Source organism: Armigeres subalbatus, chromosome 3 (genome assembly GCF_024139115.2).
Source record: "Armigeres subalbatus isolate Guangzhou_Male chromosome 3, GZ_Asu_2, whole genome shotgun sequence".
In the NCBI taxonomy this organism is placed as follows: Eukaryota; Metazoa; Arthropoda; class Insecta; order Diptera; family Culicidae; genus Armigeres; species Armigeres subalbatus.
Window position 1 is genome coordinate 324,312,560 of NC_085141.1, and position 24,942 is coordinate 324,337,501.

The 24,942-nt window shown below is 41.3% G+C and overlaps 1 protein-coding gene across 2 annotated transcripts in view; it reads right to left on the minus strand.

Moving 5' to 3' along the window:
• Nucleotides 1–24,942, minus strand: part of LOC134225506 (uncharacterized) — a 161,929-nt gene that overhangs the window by 121,672 nt on the left and 15,315 nt on the right. The window contains exon 1 of one of the 2 annotated variants that reach the window (XM_062705663.1): nt 21,972–21,986. The exons of the other annotated variant lie outside the window; for it this stretch is intronic. The gene's annotated coding sequence lies outside the window, so the exon portion shown is untranslated. Of the gene's footprint in view, nt 1–21,971; nt 21,987–24,942 lie in introns of those variants that run through there. 2 annotated transcript variants of the gene reach the window in all.

Below are 24,942 nucleotides of genomic sequence, written 5' to 3' on the forward strand. Positions count from 1 at the left end.
CATTTTTCGGGCACTTATCCTCAACCGATTTGCTCACAGCAAATTGCATTCGACGCAGAATCCTTTTCTATTGTTTCCTATTGAAAATTGGCCAGGTCGAACTATGGGATCGGAAATTATGGCCAAAATACAAATTTATACGTAAAATCGCGTAAAAATGTCACTCATTTTCGGGCACTTATCCTCAACCGGTTTGCTCGCAACAAACTGCATTCAACGCAGAATCCTTTTCCATTGTTTCCTATTGAAAATTGGCCAGGTCGGACTATGGGATCGGAAATTATGGCAAAAATACAAATTTATACGTAAAAATCGCGTAAAAAATGTCACTCATTTTTCGGGCACTTATCCTCAACCGATTTGCTCGTAACAAATTGCATTCGACGCAGAATCCTTTCCCATTGTTTCCAATTGAAAATTGGCCAGGTCGGACTATGGGATCGGAAATCATGGCCAAAATACAAGTTTAAACGTAAAAATCGCGTAAAAAATGTCACTCATTTTTCGGGCACTTATCCTCAACCGATTTGCTCGCAACAAATTGCATTCGACGCAGAATCCTTTCCCATTGTTTCCTATTGAAAATTGGCCAGGTCGGACTATGGGATCGGAAATTATGGCCAAAATACAAATTTATACGTAAAAATCGCGTAAAAATGTCACTCATTTTTCGGGCACTTATCCTCAACCGATTTGCTCGCAACAAATTGCATTCGACGCAGAATCCTTTTCCATTGTTTCCTATTGAAAATTGGCCAGGTCGAACTGCGGGATCGGAAGTTATGGCCAAAATACAAATTTATACGTAAAAATCGCGTAAAAAATGTCACTCATTTTTCGGGCACTTATCCTCAACCGATTTGCTCGCAACAAATTACATTCGACGCAGAATCCTTTCCCATTGTTTCCTATTGAAAATTGGCCAGGTCGGACTATGGGATCGGAAGTTATGGCCAAAATACAAATTTATACGTAAAAATCGCGTAAAAAATGTCACTCATTTTTCGGGCACTTATCCTCAACCGATTTGCTCACAACAAATTGCATTCGACGCAGAATCCTTTCCCATTGTTTCCTATTGAAAATTGGCCAGGTCGGACTATGGGATCGGAAATTATGGCCAAAATACAAATTTATACGTAAAAATCGCGTAAAAAATGTCACTCATTTTTCGGGCACTTATCCTCAACCGATTTGCTCGCAACAAATTACATTCGACGCAGAATCCTTTCCCATTGTTTCCTATTGAAAATTGGCCAGGTCGGACTATGGGATCGGAAGTTATGGCCAAAATACAAATTTATACGTAAAAATCGCGTAAAAATGTCACTCATTTTTCGAGCACTTATCCTCAACCGGTTTGCTCGCAACAAACTGCATTCAACGCAGAATCCTTTCCATTGTTTCCTATTGAAAATTGACCAGGTAAGCCAAAGCGATGGGCAGGTAAGGACAAAATACAAATTTATACGTAAAAAACGCGTAAAAAATGTCACTCATTTTTCAGGCACTTATCCTCAACCGATTTGCTCGCAACAAATTGCATTCGACGCAGAATCCTTTCCCATTGTTTCCTATTGAAAATTGGCCAGGTCGAACTATGGGATCGGAAATTATGGCCAAAATACAAATTTATACGTAAAAATCGCGTAAAAAATGTCACTCATTTTTCGGGCACTTATCCTCAACCGATTTGCTCGCAACAAATTACATTCGACGCAGAATCCTTTCCCATTGTTTCCTATTGAAAATTGACCAGGTCGGACTATGGGATCGGAAGTTATGGTCAAAATACAAATTTATACGTAAAAATCGCGTAAAAAATGTCACTCATTTTTCGGGCACTTATCCTCAACCGATTTGCTCGCAACAAATTGCATTCGACGCAGAATCCTTTCCCATTGTTTCCTATTGAAAATTGACCAGGTCGGACTATGGGATCGGAAATTATGGCCAAAATACAAGTTTATACGTAAAAATCGCGTAAAAAATGTCACTCATTTTTCGAGCACTTATCCTCAACCGATTTGCTCGCAACAAATTGCATTCGACGCAGAATCCTTTCCCATTGTTTCCTATTGAAAATTGGCCAGGTCGGACTATGGGATCGGAAATTATGGCCAAAATACAAATTTATACGTAAAATCGCGTAAAAATGTCACTCATTTTTCGGGCACTTATTCTCAACCGGTTTGCTCGCAACAAACTGCATTCAACGCAGAACCCTTTTCCATTGTTTCCTATTGAAAATTGACGAGGTCGGACTATGGGATCGGAAGTTATGGTCAAAATACAAATTTATACGTAAAAATCGCGTAAAAAATGTCACTCATTTTTCGGGCACTTATCCTCAACCGATTTGCTCGCAACAAATTGCATTCGACGCAGAATCCTTTCCCATTGTTTGTTATTGAAAATTGGCCAGGTCGAACTATGGGATCGGAAATTATGGCCAAAATACAAATTTATACGTAAAAATCGCGTAAAAAATGTCACTCATTTTCGGGCACTTATCCTCAACCGATTTGCTCGCAACAAATTGCATTCGACGCAGAATCCTTTCCCATTGTTTCCTATTGAAAATTGGCCAGGTCGAACTATGGGATCGGAAATTATGGCCAAAATACAAATTTATACGTAAAAATCGCGTAAAAAATGTCACTCATTTTTCGGGCACTTATCCTCAACCGATTTGCTCGCAACAAATTACATTCGACGCAGAATCCTTTCCCATTGTTTCCTATTGAAAATTGGCCAGGTCGGACTATGGGATCGGAAGTTATGGCCAAAATACAAATTTATACGTAAAAATCGCGTAAAAATGTCACTCATTTTCGGGCACTTATCCTCAACCGATTTGCTCGCAACAAATTACATTCGACGCAGAATCCTTTCCCATTGTTTCCTATTGAAAATTGGCCAGGTCGGACTATGGGATCGGAAGTTATGGCCAAAATACAAATTTATACGTAAAATCGCGTAAAAATGTCACTCATTTTTCGGGCACTTATCCTCAACCGATTTGCTCGCAACAAATTACATTCGACGCAGAATCCTTTCCCATTGTTTCCTATTGAAAATTGGCCAGGTCGGACTATGGGGTCGGAAGTTATGGCCAAAATACAAATTTATACGTAAAAATCGCGTAAAAAATGTCACTCATTTTTCGGGCACTTATCCTCAACCGATTTGCTCGCAACAAATTACATTCGACGCAGAATCCTTTCCCATTGTTTCCTATTGAAAATTGGCCAGGTCGGACTATGGGATCGGAAGTTATGGCCAAAATACAAATTTATTCGTAAAAAATGTCACTCATTTTTCGGGCACTTATCCTCAACCGATTTGCTCGCAACAAATTACATTCGACGCAGAATCCTTTCCCATTGTTTCCTATTAAGAATTGGCCAGGTCGGACTATGGGATCGGAAGTTATGGCCAAAATACAAATTTATACGTAAAATCGCGTAAAAATGTCACTCATTTTTCGGGCACTTATCCTCAACCGATTTGCTCGCAACAAATTACATTCGACGCAGAATCCTTTCCCATTGTTTCCTATTGAAAATTGACCAGGTCGGACTATGGGATCAAAAGTTATGGCCAAAATACAAATTCATACGAAAAAATCGCGTAAAAAATGTCACTCATTTTTCGGGCACTTATCCTCAACCGATTTGCTCGCAACAAATTACATTCGACGCAGAATCCTTTCCCATTGTTTCCTATTGAAAATTGGCCAGGTCGGACTATGGGATCGGAAATTATGGCCAAAATACAAATTTATACGTAAAAATCGCGTAAAAATGTCACTCATTTTCGGGCACTTATCCTCAACCGATTTGCTCGCAACAAATTGCATTCGACGCAGAATCCTATCCCATTGTTTCCTATTGAAAGTTGGCCGGATCGAACTATGGGATCGGAAATTATGGCCAAAATACTAATTTATACGTAAAAATCGCGTAAAAACTGTCACTCATTTTTCGGGCACTTATCCTCAACCGATTTGCTCGCAACAAATTACATTCGACGCAGAATCCTTTCCCATTGTTTCCTATTGAAAATTGGCCAGGTCGGACTATGGGATCGGAAGTTATGGCCAAAATACAAATTTATACGTAAAAATCGCGTAAAAAATGTCACTCATTTTTCGGGCACTTATCCTCAACCGATTTGCTCGCAACAAATTACATTCGACGCAGAATCCTTTCCCATTGTTTCCTATTGAAAATTGACCAGGTCGGACTATGGGATCGGAAGTTATGGCCAAACTACCTTTTTGCCTTTCTCGTATACTAAGTATACGGTAAAGGCTATATGATCGCTCCAAAAACAAACTTTTTATAGAAGGCCCGGAGACCCATAGTGTTATATACCAATCGACTCAGTTCGACGAATTGAGGTGATGTCTGTGTGTGTATGTGTGTGTGTGCGCAAAACTACTCAACAAAATGTCACTCATTTTTCGGGCACTTATCCTCAACCGATTTGCTCGCAACAAGTTGCATTCGACGCAGAATCCTGTCCCATTGTTTCCTATTTGAAATTGGCCAGATCGGACTATGGGATCGAAAGTTATGGCCAAAATACAAAATCATACGAAAAAATCGCGTGAAAAATGTCACTCATTTTTTGGGCATTTATCCTCAACCGATTTGCTCGCAACAAGTTGCATTCGACGCAGAATCCTGTTCCATTGTTTCCTATTTGAAATTGGCCAGATCGAACTATGGGATCGAAAGTTATGACCAAAATACAAAATCATACAAAAAAATCGCGTAAAAAAAGTCACTCATTTTTCGGGCACTTATCCTCAACCGATTTGCTCGCAACAAGTTGCATTCGACGCAGAATCCTGTCCCATTGTTTCCTATTTGAAATTGGCCAGATCGAACTATGGGATCGAGAGTTATGGCCAAAATACAAATTCATACGAAAAAATCGCGTAAAAAAAGTCACTCATTTTTCGGGCACTTATCCTCAACCGATTTGCTCGCAGCAAGTTGTATCGACGCAGAATCCTGTCCCATTATTTCCTATTTGAAATTGGCTATATCGAACTATGGGATCGAAAGTTATGGCCAAAATACAAAATCATATGAAAAAATCGCGTGAAAAATGTAACTCATTTTTCTGGCACTTGTCCTCAACCGATTTGCTCGCAACAAGTTGCATTCGACGCAGAATCCTGTCCCATTGTTTCCTATTTGAAATTGGCCAGATCGAACTATGGGATCGAAAGTTATGGCCAAAATACAAAACCATACGAAAAAATCGCGTGAAAAATGTCACTCATTTTTCGGGCTTTTATCTTCAACCGATTTGCTCGCAACAAGTTGCATTCGACGCAGAATCCTGTCCCATTGTTTCCTATTTGAAATTGGCCATATCGAACTATGGGATCGAAAGTTATGGCCAAAATACAAAATCATATGAAAAAATCGCGTGAAAAATGTCACTCATTTTTTGGGCACTTATCCTCAACCGATTTGCTCGCAACAAGTTGCATTCGACGTAGAATCCTGTCCCGTTGTCCTATTGAAAATTGGCCATATCGGACTATGGGATCGAAAATTATACCATTTTTTTATGGAAAAATCTCTAAAAAAAATGTCACTTATTTTTCAGGCACTCTTCCTCAACCGATTTGCTCGCATTAAATTTCATTCGATGCAGAATGTTTCATATTTTCTTATTAAAAATTGGCCAGATCGGACTATGGGCTTAGATGTTATGGTAAAATTACAATTTATTGTGAAAAAGAGTTCAAAAAAGACTAGCTCACTCTATAGCACTTACACTTCATCTATTTGCTTGCAACACAAGTTCAACAAATCTGGTTGCAGTAACCATATAGTGACTGAATCCGGTCATATATAAATTACTGTGATTGATGTGCAATATGTGTGCTTCTCAGGTCGCTCGCAACAGATTGCATTCGTCGCAGAATCTTGTCCCATTGTTTCCTATAGAAACTTGGACGGATCGTACAATTGGGTCAAAAGTTATGGCGAAAATACTAATTTTAAAACTACAAAATTAAATGCCATTTTTTGCTCTTATGCTAATCCGATTTGTTTGCAACTAATTGCGTTTGGGGAGAATTTTTTTTATGCGTATAAACAAATATGAAAAATAAGACCAATCCACATATTGGTGTTATTTTAGATTATTTAAAACCTTTTGAACGAACGAGAAAGGCACCATCACCGCTAGGTGGATTAATCTGGGTTTTTTAATAGAAAAATCACAAAAAAAATGTCACCTATTTTTCGGACACCTAACCTTGATCGATTTACACGCAACAAGTTGCATTCGACGCAGATTCCTGTCCCATTGTTTCCTATTGAAAATTGGCCAGTTATGGCTAAAATGCAAACTTTTACGAAAAAATCGCGTAAAGAATGTCACTCATTTTTAGGCATTTATCTTCAGATTATTTGCTCGCAACAAGTTGCATTCGACGCATAATCCTGTCCCAATGTGTCCTATTGAACATTGGCCAGATCGAAATATGGGATCGGAAGTTATGGCCGAAACACCATTTTTGCCTTTTGTCTACAAAGTATACGAAAAGGCTATATGTTCGCTCCAAAACCAAACTTTTACAGAAGGCCTGGAGACCCATAGTGTTATATACCAATCGACTCAGCTCGATGAACTGAGATGATGTCTCTGTGTGTGTGTATGCATGTGTGTGCGGTGCGCGCACCAAAAGTGCGAAAAGTTTAGCTCACTTTTTTGGGACTTATCCTCAACCGATTTACTTGCAACAAATTCCATTCGACGCGGGATCCTGTCGTATTGTTTTCTATTGAAAATTTGGAAGATCGGACTATGGGCACAAAAATTATGGCCAAAATGCTTTATGTTATAAAAAGCGCGTAAAAAAGTCTAGATCATGTTTAATGCACTTACTCTCAATCGATTGATGGACGCGGAATCCTATTCTATTATTTTCTATAGAAAATTGGCCAGCTTGGACTATTACCTTAGAAATTATGGCCAAAATACTTTTTGTCTTTCTTGTGCTACAAAGTTGTACAGAAAGGCTATAATTTCTCTCCGGAAACGAACTATCGGATGATTCCACACTGATACACTTCCCTCCCTCTTCATACGGGAGATTGGCAGAAGGACGGTCATGAGATTTATATCATAACAAATATTGCCCTCCGCTCGCTTGATGGGAATGACATTTTCGTTTTCTTTTTGTATAGTCAGAGCTTCAGTTTAACAAACATCCAAACATCCTTAAAATATATAACTGGGTAACATAAAACAGGGGTATGTACATCAAAAAGATTGGAAAAGAAAAAAAAATGTAGAAATTCTTATTAGCATATTGTAGATCAAGTTGAAAATCGAACCGAGATCTCGCGTTTTCAACTGGATCTACAATATCTTTGCTTAAAATAATCCGATTTTCATAGATCGGACAAAGAAGTTTTTCTTTTTTACGCCTAGCTACTAGCTCATCTACTTTCAAGCAAACGCAAATTTCTTCAGAGAAGTGAGTTGCTATTTAATTTCGATGGACCTTGCTAAAAATTTCAAATTTCTAGAGCCTGCTGTGATGATTTATTTGTTTATTTAGAAAAGAGAGACCAACAAAGAAAATTTGATCAGTAATTGTACTTTATCAACACTTTTACTATTTAATATTATTCAAAATCAAGGATAATGACAAAATACACGATTCGTGGCAGTGATCGAGTTAGACAAAATGATTTCTGGCGACTAATCCGACTTACGGATAAAACTAGTAAGTCGGACTAATCCGACTTACGGATAAAAGGATAAAGGAATGCAAGACGATCATCGGATAAGCCCGGGTAAAAATGACGAACCCTGTGTTACCAAGGATCAAAGGATACACAAGCCAGGTACAGAGATGCGAGAAATAATTTCATCAGTGGGATCCCCTACACAAAACTTGGCCAAGTGGTTAATCAAGGAGTTCCAGAGTATGCCGAAGCCGTTCCCCAGCAGATCAGTTGTAAACACCCAGGAGTTCACCAAGAGGATATTGGAATCAGGAAACATCGGAGAAGAGGACATCATGGTATCATTCGACGTAGCGGCATTGTTCCCAAGCGTTCCAGTGAAGGATGCTCTGAACCTTTTGGAGGATTGGCTACTAGAACAACGGACGGATACAGCATGGCGAGGAAAAGTAAAGATGTATCTCAAGCTTGCAAGATTATGCATGAATGAGAACTACTTTACATTCCGTGGAAGCTTCTACAAACAGACGAAGGGTGCACCTATGGGAAATCCGCTATCACCGTTTTTGTGCGAATTATTCATGGCGAATTCGGAGGACAACCTAAAGAAACAAGGAGTACTACCCGAGAAATGGTGGAGATACGTGGACGACATTTTCAGCATTATCAACCGGAAAGATCTACCCAGGATTTTGGAAGCGATAAACAACGTGCATAAAGACATCAAATTCACCCACGAGGAGGAAAAGGAAGGTAAATTACCTTTCTTGGATCTACTGGTTATCAAGGGAACAAATGCATCATTTGACTTCGAAATCTACAGGAAGCCCACCAACACCATGAGAGTCATCCCATATACATCAAATCATTCGTATCAGCATAAAATGGCAGCTTTTCATCACATGATCCACAGGATGCAGACAATCCCCCTGAGCGAAAAAGGAAAAACGAAGGAGCTACAACACATCATGGAAACAGCGAAGATCAACGGATACAAGGAAAGAACAATACAAACAATCATCAACAAGAAGCAGAGGAACCTACGGAAAAACGAACTGACAACACTGACACCGATCGATGAACCGCTGAAGAGGGTATCGGTCCCCTATGATCAACACATCACCCACCAGCTACGCCATCGACTGAGGAAATTTGGCATCGATTTAGTATTCTCCAGCAGAAGCAATCAACTGAAGACATTGTTGGGCTCCACAAAGGATAGAGTAGAAATGTTAAATAAGGCCGGGGTTTACCAAATTAATTGTTCACAGTGTGATAAAGTATATGTAGGTCAAACAAAAAGATCGTTAGATGTAAGGTTCAAAGAACATATTGCAGAAGTAAGTGAGGCTAAGAGGGAAGCTGATAAGGGATTAAATTATGAGTTTAGGTCTAAGGTAGCTGAACATATATATCAGGAAAATCATTCAATTACGACATCAAACATTAAAATTTTAAGAAATGTCTCTTCTCCGTGGAAACTTGATGTTGCTGAGCGTCTGTCTCAATTGGATAATTAAACTGAAATTAAACTTAAAAGTGACATTTCAATAATTATCAAATAACCCTGCTCGCAGAGCAAGATTACTTTTGACAGATATCGAATCATTTTCCATCGATGTCCTATTGGAATTGCTGGGTAGCACCAGCCATTCTTATAACGGGGTGATTTTTTAATTTTCGAACTGTCACTTTTAAGTTTAATTCTCCAAATGAGACAGACCCTGAGAGCTTGGAAATCTACCGACAGGTACAAACGCGGTTGTTGAATAAAGATCAAGGAAATGGTAGCTCCTGGCTCTTCAAGTTTATACCTAAGCATTAAGCGCAACAAGCGAGTAGAAGTAAGCACCGTAGTAAATGTACAAGTACGAGACACTGAAGACGGCCTTACCGTTGAGGTCGAAATACGTATCTACCAAGATACAATTAAGTGGTGGAATTCAATGGGATTGTACAAACTCGTCTTATGACAAGTGATTTCTGGCGCTTAATCGCGGAAAAAAAGCAATTTTATAGTATTTTTCATAAATGTTGTTTATGCGAAGGGGCAGAGTCGGGCAGGTGTTTTAGGCCTGTGCGCCGAGGCGTAAGGGCAATTTTCCAACCGCGGCGGCACCGAGCAGGAGAAATTGACTCTATAATACCTAATTTTGTTATTGATGCCATACTCTGTTATGAACTAGCCCTGTATAAGAAGTAAAATACCAAAGGAATAATACTAAAAATGTATATGCACAATACTTGAGCCTTAACATATTCTGTTATTAAGTTCTGTTTTAATACCAAATGCATAACAAATTATTATTGGTATTGAAATACTTAAGCATATTATGTCTCAAGTATTCTGCATATATATATATATATATATATATATATATATATATATATATATATATATATATATATATATATATATATATATATATATATATATATATATATATATATATATATATATATATATATATATATATATATATATATATATATATATATATATATATATATATATATATATATATATATATATATATATATATATATATATATATATATATATATATATATATATATATATATATATATATTGGTATTTTAAAAAGATATTTTAGTTACTAGATAAAGATTGTCGCTGTCCGGAACATCTTTTGTTGGCGAGGATAGGTGAGCTAAATATCAAAGAAGGAAAATCCATACGATTTGACAGCTTGGTACCCAACATGTTCCGGACAGCAGAACAAAGGGAGCCGAAGCGACAATCTTTATCTAGTAACTAAAACATCTTTTGCAATGCTAGTTCATACAAATTTCTGTTATCGAGGTCGTCGCTCCTGCTCGTTAGCATCGGGAATTTTATTTTTCCATTATACTGATTATAGCGCTTCTTCATTTAGCGCAGGCTAAAAGAAAACCTACATAACTAAAAGGAATACTCGAGAGCTTTCACTCAGCGAAAACCGCTTATTAATTAATCGTTCCAATAATTAGTAATCGATTTTGATACAGGTTGCGAATCTTTAGTCATGATCGTTAAACTTTTTTGAGGGTATCACTGAAACGTGAGCCCGAATTTGTGTGTGCTATCTTTCGTGCCAGGAGCAGCAATGTTGCCTGTTTAGGAGTTACGCAATTAGTACCAGAAAACTACGGTATAGATTAAATTCGATTACTAATTAATTGAACGATTAACTAAGATGCGGTTTTCGCTGAGTGAAAGCTCTTGAGTATTCCTTTCAACTATGTAGGTTTTCTTTTAAACTGCGCTTAATGAGAAAGCTCCATAATCATTATAATGATAAAATAAATTTCCCCATGCTAATTTTTATGCAAAATTGAAACGGCTTGTGCTTAATCAGTTTTAATCCAAATGAGCTCCTTTTGGAGGACACTCAGAACATGATACAGAATCAGATGAGCGTTGGGGAGCAAAATTGATTTTTTGATCGATCTTCGGCGTCTGTTTTATTTATCATCAGACTAAGGCCGGAGTGGCCTGTGCTGCACATAAAAGACCTCTCCATTCAGCTCGGTTCATGGCTGCACTTCGCCAACCACGCAGTCTGCGGAGGGTCCGCAAGTCGTCCTCCACCTGATCGATCCACCTTGCCCGCTGTGCACCTCGCCTTCTTGTTCCCGTCGGATCGTTGTCGAGAACCATTTTCACCGGATTACTGTCCGACATTCTGGCTACGTGCCCGGTCCACCGCAGTCTTCCGATTTTCGCGGTGTGAACGATGGATGGTTCTCCCAACAGCTGATGCAACTCGTGGTTCATTCGCCACCTCCACGTACCGTCCGCCATCTGCAACCCACCATAGATGGTACGCAACACTTTCCTTTCGAAAACTCCCGGTGCGCGTTGGTCCTCCACGAGCATCGTCCAGGTCTCGTGTCCGTAGAGAACTACCGGTCTTATAAGCGTTTTGTAGATAGTCAGTTTGGTACGGCGGCGAACTCTATTCGATCGGAGCGTCTTGCGGAGTCCAAAGTACGTACGATTTCCAGCCACTATGCGTCTCCGAATTTCTCTGCTGGTATCGTTATCGGCGGTCACCAGTGAGCCCAAGTACACGAATTCTTCAACCACCTCAATTTCGTCACCACCGATACAAACTTGTGGTGGGTGGCTCACATTGACCTCTCTTGAGCCTCTTCCTATCATGTACTTCGTCTTCGACGTGTTGATGACTAGTCCAATCCGTTTAGCTTCGCTTTTCAGTCTGATGTAGGCTTCCTCCATCCTCTCAAAGTTACGTGCCATGATATCAATGTCGTCGGCGAAACCAAATAACTGGACGGACTTCGTGAAAATCGTACCACTCGTGTCAATCCCTGCCCTTCGTATTACCCCTCCAAAGCGATGTTGAATAGCAGACACGAAAGACCATCACCTTGCCGTAACCCTCTACGGGTTTCGAAGGGACTCGAGAATGCCCCTGAAACTCGAACTACGCACATCACCCGATCCATCGTCGCCTTGATCAACCGTATCAGTTTATTCGGAAATCCGTTTTCGTGCATTAGCTGCCATAGCTGGTCCCGATCGATTGTATCATATGCGGCTTTGAAGTCGATAAATAGATGATGTGTGGGCACGTTGAATTCGCGGCATTTCTGCAATACCTGACGTATGGCGAACACCTAGTCTGTGGTAGAGCGTTCACCCATAAATCCCGCCTGGTACTGCCCCACGAACTCTCTTGCAATTGGTGTTAGTCGACGGCATAAAATTTGGGAGAGTACCTTGTAGGCGGCGTTCAGCAATGTGATTGCGCGGTAGTTGCTACAATCCAGCTTATCGCCCTTTTTGTAGATGGGACACACGACACCTTCCATCCACTCCTGCGGCAGAACCTCATCCTCCCAAACCTTGGTAATCACCCAGTGCAGCGCTCTAGCCAGTGCTTCACCACCGTGTTTAAACAGCTCTCCTGGTAGTTGGTCAACTCCAGGGGCTTTGTTGCTTTTCAGCCAGCCTCCTGGATTTCCTGGAGATTCGGAGCCGGAAGTCGCATGTCCTGCGCGCGTGCTCCTAGGTTCATTACCATACCGCCACCGTTGTCTGCCATATCGCCATTCAGGTGCTCTTCGTAGTGCTGCCGCCACCTTTGGATCACCTCACGCTCGTTCGTAAGAAGGTTCCCGTTTATGTCCTTACACATATCGGGCTGTGGCACGTGGCCCTTACGTGAACGGTTCAACTTCTCATAGAACTTTCGTGCGTTATTAGCGCGGTACAGTTCCTCCGTCTCTTCACGGTCTCGATCTTCCTGCTGGCGCTTTTCCTCCGGAAAATCGAGTTTTGTCTGTTCCGCGCCCGTTTGTATCGTGCCTCGTTCGCCCTCGTGCAGTGTTGCAGCAATCTCGCCCATGCTGCATTCTTCTCCTCAACTAACTGCTCACATTCGCCGTCATACCAGTCGTTTCTCTGATCCGGAGCCACCGTGCCTAGTGCAGCGGTTGCGGTGCTTCCAATGGCGGATCGAATATCTCTCCAGCCATCTTCAAGAGATGCTGCGCCTAGCTGCTCTTCCGTTGGGAGTGCCACTTCCAGCTGCTGCGCGTAGTCTTGGGCTAGTCTACCGTCTTGTAGCCGCCCAATGTTAAGCCGCGGCGGACGACTCCGACGCGGTTGATCACCGTCGAGAGTTTTGAGCGCAGACATACTGCGACGACGTAGTGGTCGGATTCAATAATCGCACTGCGGTAAGTGCGTACGTTCGTGATGTCGGAGAAGAATTTACCGTCGATTAGAACGTGGTCGATTTGGTTTTCCGTTACTTGATTAGGTGATTTCCATGTGGCCTTGTGGATATTCTTACGGGGGAAGAAAGTGCTTCGGACTACCATTCCGCGGGAGGCTGCAAAGTTTATGCATCGTTGGGCGTTGTCGTTCGATACGGTATGCAGACTATCCGGTCCGATGACCGGTCTATACATTTCCTCCCTTCCTACCTGAGCGTTCATGTCACCGATGACTATTTTGACGTCCCGCAGTGGGCATCCATCGTATGTCTGCTCCAGCTGCGCATAGAACGCTTCTTTCTCGTCGTCGGATCTCCCTTCGTGTGGGCAGTGCACGTTGATGATGCTATAGTTGAAGAAACGGCCTTTTATCCTCAGCTTGCACATCCTTGCGTTGATTGGCTGCCACCCAATCACGCGTTGGCGCATCTTTCCCAGCACTATGAAGCCGGTTCCCAGCTCGTTGGTGATGTCACAGCTTTGGTAGAAGGTAGCCGCTCGATGCCCGCTTTTCCACACTTTCTGTCCTGTCCAGCAGATTTCCTGCAGCGCTACGACATCGAAGTTGCGGGGATGTAATTCATCGTAGATTATCCTGTCGCAACCTGCGAAGCCTAGCGACTTGCAGTTCCATGTTCCAAGCTTCCAATCGTGATCCTTTATTCGTCGCCTAGGTCGTATTATCTTCTATGTCGTTCGTAATAGTTGTTTTTAAAGGCGGCTTATTGGGCCTGCGCAAACCTCCTGTCTCGTCGGAGGGCCGTCGTGTCAGGGCTGTTTAGCGTCCCACCTAACACCAGGACTTGGGCTTGTGCGCTTTGAGCGGTACACGGTCGCTTTGGCGGAGCCTACTTGTGGATACATGCAGCTTTTTATAGAGGTTTAACAGGGCCCACTGTCAAACCCCACCACATCCTAGGCAGGCGCCACAACTCGCAGATGGCCTGGGGAGGGATCGTCAAGCCCTTGGACATAGTCCCTGCTGCCCCCTTCGGCGTCTGTATTGAGTTTGATTAATCAATTAAGAGTTATGTTTCTGCCCGATTTTGTGTCCCGCGTCGTTAAAAACAATGACCCACAATCTTATCAGTTTCTAAGCTTCTAAGCTTCTAAATAAACACGACGGATCGTTCTCCAATTTTTACGAACAACTAAAAAAAAGACTCGCCCCTATCGAAACAGGAAAAATAAAAGATATTCCTTAAACATTTATTGCAACCCAGTTCACACAAGAATTCCTTGGAGTATAGCTCTTGACTTCCTTCACTTGACTTCCTTGACATAAAGATCTTGTATTTCAATTCTAGGAAATTTCAGGTGCCTTGAAATGGAACAGGCATTCAATTGACCTTTCCCGTCAAAAATTGTGTGTCGTTTCCATAGCCTCAGTCGATCCATTAACTTATTTAAGGTCAACTTTTCCAAAGAACTCAAATTTTTTGCAGCCTCTAACTATTTTGAAAATCAAAAACAAAACATAAAAAAGTACTGCATGCGTGAACCAGACTGAAAAAATGGACTGATGTTGGATAATGTAAGATTCGCCATTTCGCACTATCACTGAGAGATTGCCCGACGCGATTCCCAACACCATGTACTCACACGACTGGCTCGAATGGAAGTCCCCAACGTACTGACTGCCTTGATGCGGGTGTCCGAGAGCAGAGTCAAATATGATGATGGATCGGTGCTGTTCGTTAGACCTGTTCGTGCTCCTCATGATATTAGGGATGTGCATACCACACATCTTCCCCCCTCTCTGGTAAAAGTTAAAAAACAAATAACATGTTGAAAATAAGACCAAACAATATTTGTTAGATTTTTCATATGGCAACACAGAAAAAAAAACGTTTTTTTTTTATTAAGAACAACTTATTCGAATTACATTGGTTTTCTCTCTGATTCTTCAATAACTTTGACGTAATCTGACAGATAGGACGGAACTTTCTTATCCCGACAAGGACGGCTTGACGATGCATCCGAGGGCTTCCCGGCTGATGTATTTGCTGTAACTGTAGAGTTGGTCTTCTCATCATCTCGCCACTTATAAACCTTTCTTGACTGCGATACATGACGTTTGAGAGTTTGGCCATTTTCATCACATAGTACCAAACTTCCATTTTTTCCTCCGTTACAGTGTATCTCTTGTCACCAAACCTAGCATCTCCTTTGACCCGTGCTTGACGCTAAAGGATCACGGAGTCGCCTGGTTTAACCTTACTTTTCTTGCGCCCTTCGCTCGTCTTCCCGTATCTTCGCCTTCAATTTTACTTCACAGTCCCTCTTCTCCAAAAGCTTATCATTATGACGAGACTTTCCGCGCTCAAGTAATGGTAGTCCTCTCCGTATTTTCCTGCCAAGCATAGCCTCTTCTGGCGGAATCTTAGTGACTGAATGCGCACCCGCATTATAGGCCTGAACTGCAGATTGCAACTCCTCAACGTAGTTGGTTCCTTCCGAAAATGAAGTTGACATTGCTTTATTGACAACTTTCATGAAGCTCTCAGCAAGCCCATTCTGCTGTGGGAAGAATGGTGTTGAAAAGATCACTTGGATACCCCGCTGCGCACAGAACGACTTATATTCCTCTCCGTTAAATGGGGGACCGTTGTCAGACTTAATTGCTCTAGGAATCCTTCCCAATTAAACACATCCTCCAAAACTCGTTTGGTATATTCAAAACTTGTAGATTTGACGGGACGAGCGATTGCGTATCTGGATCTTAGATCTATAATAACCAAGATAGAAATGCCGCCAACTTTGGCGTATGGACCATTAAAGTCAACAGCTATTGTATCCCATACGGTTTTGGGTGCAAAACTGCGTTCCATAGGGGTTCGTCTTTCGGGTTTCCCATTTATTGCGCAAGTTGAACACGATTGGACCCAATTTTCGGCATCAGTTGCCATTCCTGGCCACCAAACACGCTCGCGAAGTATACTTTTAAATTTAGCAGACATCGGATGACCTGTATGTGCAACTTCAAGCGTTTTCTGTCGAAGTTTTCTGGAATAACAGCACAACCTTTTTAACCAAAATCCCATCTCGAACGTATAAATCACTGGCCACTGCTTTGTAGCGATTCAGATGGTTCGACCAGTTCTCGGATTCCATAGCAGTTATAACCTGCTGGAGCGTTTCGTCTTCCGCGGTATACTTTGATATTTCATCTTCTGTCATAAATAAAATTGGGTTTGCTTCGAGGCGAGCAATCTCCCAAGGGCTGTTTTCCTCATCGAACGGGTGATCATTTCCTTGGTACAACCTCGATGAGGGATCCGCTATGTTGTCCCGGCCTTTAACGTATTCAACTTCGTAGCTATAAGGACTTAACCTTAACGCCCATCCATCCGCTCTAGTTAAGGCTCGTTTTGAGTTCTCACGAGTTCTGTTTAGAATAAAGGTAATCCCTTCGGCATCTGTTCGAAGAATAAAATGCCTTCCCAACAAAAAGTATGCGAAGTGTTCCACCGCCCATACAGCTCCTAGGGCCTCACGCTGGTTCTGGGCATACTTTTTTTTCTGTGGTCGAAAGCGATTTCGAAGCAAAGCTGATTATTCGCGATACACTATGTTCATTCTCTTGAACCAAAACGGCGCCGAGTGCCGTCGGAGAAGCGTCCGTATATAGAATGGTCTTGTCTTGATCAGAAAAATAACCCAGCGAAGTAGTGCAACCAATAATACGATTTTTAATCATCTCAAATGCTTCACTTTGCTCCACACCCCAGCTCCAGGCTCTCGCTGTCGTTATGGTCCACAACGGTGCGGAAATCTCAGCAAAGTTTTCAATGTAGGGACTAATGAACGAGGCTAATCCTAAGAAACTTCGCAGCTCTGAAACGGTCGTTGGCGGGCGAAAATTTCGCACATCCTTCACTTTTGCCTCCTCGATATGGAACCCTTCTGCGTCCAACTCATGTCCCAGGAACGTAACGCGAGTTTGATCAAACTGACACTTGCTTGTGTTCAAAGTTAAATTATGCCGTCTTAGGATTTCCAGTACCCGAGAGACTGTTTTCCGAAGTTTTTCCAATGTTTCGGCGAACAGGAGAACGTCATCGATATAGACAATCTTGTTTTCAACTGGCTCCAGAATACGAGACATTTCTCTCTGGAATATCTCTGGAGCGCAGTTTACCCCAAACATTAATCGTGTAAAACGATACATACCACATTCCGCTAAGAAGGTAGTTAAATCGCGAGACTCCTTACATAATTCGAGGTGATAGTATGCGTTTGAAAGGTCGAGTTTGGAAAAGTACTTAGCTCCATGTAACTTAACTTTCATCTCATCGATGAGAGGAAGACGGAAATATTCCCGTTGGATGGCCTTATTTGGTGCCCTCATGTTTATTACCAAACGAAAATCATCCTTTCCTTTGGGTACTGCCGACATACCGCTGATCCATGTAGGTGCCGATGTCACCTTTTCTATTATTCCCTGTTTCTCCATCAATTCCAGCCTTGAACGCGCTGCATCGCGGAAAGCTGCCGGGACATTATAGTATGCATTCTTGACCGGTGGCACTGATTTATCAACGCTAAATCTAATTTTGACCCCAGGTACTTTCGGAAAAATTTCGCATGTTGTCACCTCCTCGCAGTTGCTTATTGATGGTCCAACCTTCAACAACTCCATGTCATTGGCGGTTGAGCGGCCTAATAGGGATCGTCTGCCGTCCTTGACAACCAAGAAATCAGCTGTTACTGAAGGCTTGTCGTAACCTACAACTTGAATCTTTGCCCTGAAAGCGCACTCTATCGGCATAGGGGTTTTCGAAGCATATCCGTGTACGTTTTTGTCAAACGGATAGTGAACTAATTCATAGCAAGCAGTTCCTGCAAGATACTGTTCCTTGAGAGTTTTCCAATCAGCGCCCCCGACGACATTCACGTCCGCTCCAGAGTCGATCAAAAATTTGATCGAATTCGATGAACCAAGTGAGCAATCCACAAGCACATCTCCCAATGAAAGAGCATACACCTAAACAATAGAAAATATTGCTATTGAAACACGCATTGGAAGTAATTTATTTCCTCATTAAAAGTTAACATTTACATTTCAGTTATCCATTACCTGATCACTGACTTTTCTCTCAACAATGTTCGGTTCCACTTGTTCATCTCTGATATTGCTCACCGCCTTTCTGCGACATGTGACAGCAAAATGTCCTTGTCGACCGCAGGAGTTACACGACTTATTCATTGCCGGACATGGGCCATTCTTGTGAATCGGGCGATTGCATCTTGAACAACGTTCACGCCGTGATGCATAAAAAGCATTTTCATTCCTGAACCTCTTAGGCTCAAACGACGATCCTGATCCATAAGATGAGCTTTCATTTCTGGTTCTCTTACGCCCGAAGGGTGATCCAGAACCAACCTGTTGAGTAGAAGTATTCCATCGGCTTCGATGCATCCCTGCTCCACGGCTCTGTACTCTATCGATTGATAAAGTATTGTGATTATCAGCTGACGTTTCCCTGGCATAAGCTTCGTCTCGCGTCGCCGCTTGTACGATAAAATTGGTCTCATGCCCATACGTTCTTGCCGCCTTGGCGATTTCTCGATTCTGTAGTCCTTTCAACAGTTGAGCACGGACAAAACGTTCTTGGTCAGTGTCACTATACCCACACAACCAAACCTTCTCTCTCAAACGCGCATGGAAACTTACAGCGGATTCACCTTTCGCCTGATGCATACTGGCAAAAGCTTCATGTTCGGCGGATGTATCGGTCATGGATCTGAAGTATTGATCGATATTTTGCACAAATTGCTTATAGCAATCAGCGCTATCTAAGCTTGGACGTAGCTTAGCAGCTCGCACAATTCCTTGGAGTTCCTCTCCCATTGACAAGAATAGCAATTGTACACGTCGGGCAGGGTCACGCGCATTGGACAACGAGGCGGCTATCTCAAAGTTTTCTATGTACTTGGTCCATGTCTCCCACATTTTGGTAGCCGGAATTCCTGCCGGGAAGGGTTTAATGTTGTCCCATCTGATGGTTGGTTCACAGTAGTTTTGAATTTTGATGCAACTTGCTCAACGCCACTGGACTGATCCTTATGCGCCCGAGCCACGACGTTCGGTTCATATCTTGATCTGTTGGATAGCTCTGCAACGGTCTGCTTCAACTCCTTGATTTGCTGCATCAGTTCTTTCTCATGTCTGGTGTGTTCAATGGGACTATCGTTAATATCGAGATTACCATATTCATCAACACCTTCGATTGGGTCGAACTCTGTTGAAATATGATTGCTGATCCTGACGTATCGCCCAGCACTCGATGACTCACTGTACTGCTCAATAGCGCTTTCGGAATCCGAATCACTGTCATGTACCGAAGGGCACGCACAAACTTTCCCGCACTTTGCATTTTTGAACACTAACGAACGACTTTCTGTTTCTTCGCAAACTTGTTATCACCTGTTACTATAGATGAACTGCATATTGTGAAATAAAATACATAAGGACTTCACGATAACTTACATTTGGTTTGATATTTCCTTGAAACTATCAACTAAGTGATATCGTTGTGGCCTCGTGATCCTTTCTTTTTTTCGTTTTGATTTTTGCTGCAACGCACAATATATTCCTCATGCTATGTTAAAGTGTTAACACGATATTGCTTGTCAGTAGATTTCAAGGCTTTCCCTATGACTCATTAGCGACATATACTTACGTATTCTTTAAAACAGAATAGTGAATTAACTTCTCCCAACTTAGCTATTCAATTTCCTGTGAAAATCCAAATAACATTTCTCAATAAAAATATGTTTACATAACGAAATTTCTAATAAAATGCCGATGGTAACGGTCGTCCCAAACACGCTAAACTCTATTTTTTGTCATCCCGAAAACACAAAATTATACAGAAGTAAACTTGTCGGTTGTCTCCTTCATCTCACTTTCTTCGATATAAATGCTAGTGTTGGTCGTCTAACATGCTCAAATAGTTGTGTTGATAAATGATAGAGCTAGCGGCAGTCCCGAACACGCTCAACTTATCTTATGGGTAAATATTAATGCCAGCGGCCGTCCCGAACACGCTCAACACTTAGCGTGGGTACCTCAAACTCGCACTCAATTAGTAAACAAAGTAACCTTTTAGTGAAATTAGCGGTCGTCCCGTGCTCGCCGTGTTTTACAAATACCAATGCTAGCGGTCGTCCCGAACACGCTTAAATTGTCTTCTTGAAGCCAGCGGTCGTCCCGAACACGCTTAAATTTATGTTGTTTCTAAATTTTAATGCTAGCGGTCGTCCCGAGCACGCTCAAACTCATGTTGTTGATAAATGTTAATGCCAGCGGTCGTCCTTAACACGCTTAACTTTTGATTAGTGCAGTCATTCCAAACTCGCACAAACTAGTAAACAAAATTACTTTACCTTTGATTAGTGCGGTTATCCCAAAACTCGCCTTAAATTTATATAGAAACTTACATTTTATTGAAAACAGCGGTCGTCTCGCACTCGCTTTCTCCGATACAAATGCCAAAGTCAGCGGTCCTCTCAAGCGCGCTCAAATTGTCTTGTTGATACATGTTGAAACTAGCGGTCGTCCCGAACACGCTCAAACTCATGTTGTTGATAAATGTTAATGCCAGCGGTCGTCCCGAACACGCTTAACTTTTGATTAGTGCAGTCATTCCAAACTCGCACAAACTAGTAAACAAAATTACTTGTCAATAAAATAAACGATCATTACATACTATTTTAAATCTTCTGTCGACCTTCACGAAATTTGTTTTATTAACATCCATTTTCACTGCAGTAGATACCTATAACAGCTGATCTCAGCGGCGCACACGACAAATAAATTAAAAAAAATGCTCGCATTATCCGCCATTCAGTTCGCTGACAGGCTTACGTACGATTAATAAATAGCAAATAACAGATAATACAATAATGTCTCGCATAATATAAACCATTTGTTATCGTTTGTAATTTAATGATAATCTGTGCCCTCGATGTTTTGTCAACGATTATTATCTCACATAATATAATAAAACACTGAATAGTTTACATGTAATTTTTACCAAAATGATTAGATGACGCCAAATTATGTTACCATTATTATTACGACTTGGCCCAGTGTGTTGTTGCCGCCGTGAAAATTAAATTGAAAATTGAAAATTAGCACAACGGATCTGTATATACTCTTCCGCTTGCCTTTTCCCCCAACAAGTTCTAAAAAAACTACCCTGCTTTTGGTATGATATATGTTTGTATATAATCCTACTCACTCATGTGTATGCAGGATATATTGAAGAAGAAAAAAAAACAATTTGTTTCACTCATACAACTGAGAAGCGAAGAAGATTTAGCAACATCAGGATCATGAGAGAAGCAAGCGCATACTCGCTACCATATAGGTACCAGCGGGGTAAAGATTTTTTTCTTCATTTCATGCTTGCATGTATGAGTAAAAGAGCACACCATATCTCATGTTTCGGGCATAAAAAGATTAATTGAAGGCTTTTGACTTACCGCTCGGCAGCTCATCCATAAGAACAAAATGGTTGTTGAGGCTGAACTGAAAATTATTTGTTCGTCAAACCTTACCTTCCTGCGAAATCTCACCAACAGTTAAAATTCACTAATTCCCGCTAGTTGCACAGAAAAACAAGATTTCGGATCACTGAAAGAAAATTAATTTTCTTAAGAGGCCACAACGAATCGCAAATAGCTGTAAGCTTTCAATTTTGCATCACTTTGTAATGTCGTGTTATTTTTCTGTTAATATCGATACACTGCTCCTGGCAGGATCGCCAATGTAAGATTTGCCATTCCGCACTATCACTGAGAGATTGCCCGACGCGATTCCCAACACCATGTACTCACACGACTGGCTCGAATGGATCGGCTCGGGTGTCCGAGAGCAGAGTCAAATATGATGATGGATCGGTGCTGTTCGTTAGACCTGTTCGTGCTCCTCATGATATTAGGGATGTGCATACCACACAGTTAAAGATCGGGCCAAACTTGAAAAACAGCACCTTTTCGATTTTTGTTTTAATTTGTTTCAAATAGTTAGAGGCGAAAAAATTGATTCTTTGGGAAAGTTGATTTGAAATAATTTAAAGAATCGATAAGGCGAACAAAATTTTTTGACGGGAAAAGTGAATTCAAATAGAATTTGGTTCAAATGATTACTAAGAGCATGTTCCATATCTAAAAGAAGTTAATAGATTTGTCGTTACGTGTATTGACTTTAAGGCCTATACTATTCCAATTCTTGGATTCATTGGAATGGAAAATGCTTTCAATTCAAATTCTCACTAAGAGCATGTTATTTCTAAGAGGAGTTAATAGATCTTTCGTTTTGCTTATAGACCTTAAGGCCTTACTTCAGGGAATTCTAGGGTTATCATGAATGGAACACATGCTGAAGGTATGTCCAATTTGATTCATGGAATATTGATATATACCATATACCAAAAGGAACGGAAGATATTAGTTTACGCGTGGAGGTGTGAAAGCATGAACTCAATGGAATTCTTGATAGATGTAAAACATTTGGCGATAATATATCCAATTTGGGTTTTTGGATTACTATACTTACGTATCATAAAGAATCCAAAGATCTATGAATAAAGTGAAAACAAGTTAAGAAAATTATTTTGAGCTTTTTAGTGGAATGTCTTCACTTGTCATAAGACGAGTTTGTACAATCCCATTGAATTCCACCACTTAATTGTTTCTTGACAGATACGTATTTCGACCTCAGTAGTAAGGCCGTCTTCAGTGTCTCGTACTTGACTCGACTCGAGCCAACGCTGCGTGCACGTGGCGTTGAAAAAACGCTACGTGGGCATCGGCCCTAAGAATTTCCAAAGGAATTGCTTATGTCTTTCATGAAGGAATTTCTGTATGAATTTCCGGAAGAATTCCTTAATTTCTTAGAAAACTGAATTAATTTGCGAAGAAATTCCTGGATCTATTTCCGAAAAAAATCCGGAAAGTAAATGTTTGGAGGAGTTTCAGAATAAATTTATGAAGGAATTTTTGGAAGAATTTCTGAATAAATTTACAAAAGAATTTCTTGAAGCATTTACAAAAAAAGTCTGACGGATTCCCCGTTGGAATTTCTGGATGTATTTGTAAAATAACACCTTAATGCATTTTTCAAGAAATTTCTGAACAAAATCCTTGCACAATTTCCAGACCACAAAAAAACAATAAAACATCGTTAAGCTTGAAACTGCCTAAAGTAAGCCAAGAAAGAATTTTAGCATTTAATGTTACCAAATCTTCAAAGTTTTAGAATTATTGTGACAAAATAAAATCATCTGCATCTGCATGTGTTCAACGTATTCTAATTAGAATCCTAGAAATTTATTGAAAAACCTGGAAAAATCAGGGATTTTTTATTTTGAAGATGAGTCGACACCCTAAAAAGGATAAAACGTCGAGTGTCTAAATCTAAAGGTTCGAAAGCCTCCATATTAGAGGCATGGAGGCTTTTTTCCGAAAAAGCTCAGTAGCTTCGTTGCAAGAGGCTTGGAAGCCTCCTTTCAAGTAGCTCGTAATCTTTTTTTTTTGAGAGGCTGCGAAGAGGATCGGAAGCTTTCTTTCAAGAGGCTCGAAAGCCTTCTTTTAAGAGGCTGTAACCGTTCGTGAATGGTTTCGAGGTGATTTTAAACACGGTGGCTTAAGCGCCACTCTCGAAGAGAGACCACCGGTCGTGTTCCCTATTTGCCCGACTTTTACAGACCCTTTACCTCTGGGGACTCTCGAACGGTCGCTGGCTCCAAAATTACTTACGCTTAATATTCTTTCCCCACTTCCCACCTACCTGAACTCGTTAAACCCGCTGAAAAGAGAATGGAAAGCTACATTCGAAGCCAACTTTTGAACTGTAGCCACGGCAAACGCAATGGCAGTGAATTTTCCCAGCTCCGTAAAACGCAATAAATCTAAATACTCATGCTAACTTCTTCGAATTACTAAACGGCATGTATTCTCTAATTCGTTGGACGTATCGGTACGGAATGGAAAAAGAGCTAATCATGGCCATGAAAATACAAGCTCACATACCTGCGCAGGGTTTTGCTTCTCGATGCACTGATGCGAATACTCCGCCGGGAAGATAGCGACGATGTCCTCCTACCAGGTTGTGGAGATGTCGGCCGATTGGCTTTGCCGCAGATGCTACAGATTGGCGCGCAACTATGGAGGTCGAACTCGAGCGATATGGCGGAAACTAAAGATGCGGAGGGAGTAGCGGCTGGAGGGAAGCTTCCGATTTCGGAATCGAGAATGGTCCGGAATAACCGTTCCCTCAAGCTAGTAGCTTCCTTTCCCTAACGAAACGACCCGGCTTCGCGTACCTTTCCGGTTCACCGAGCGAGGATTAAAAGGAAGACTACTAACCGTCGGTTCGGGTTCGGTCCAGCGTACGATTAATGACGACGTACGGGGACCGCACTCTCGGGACTGATCCACGGGAATTGGCTTG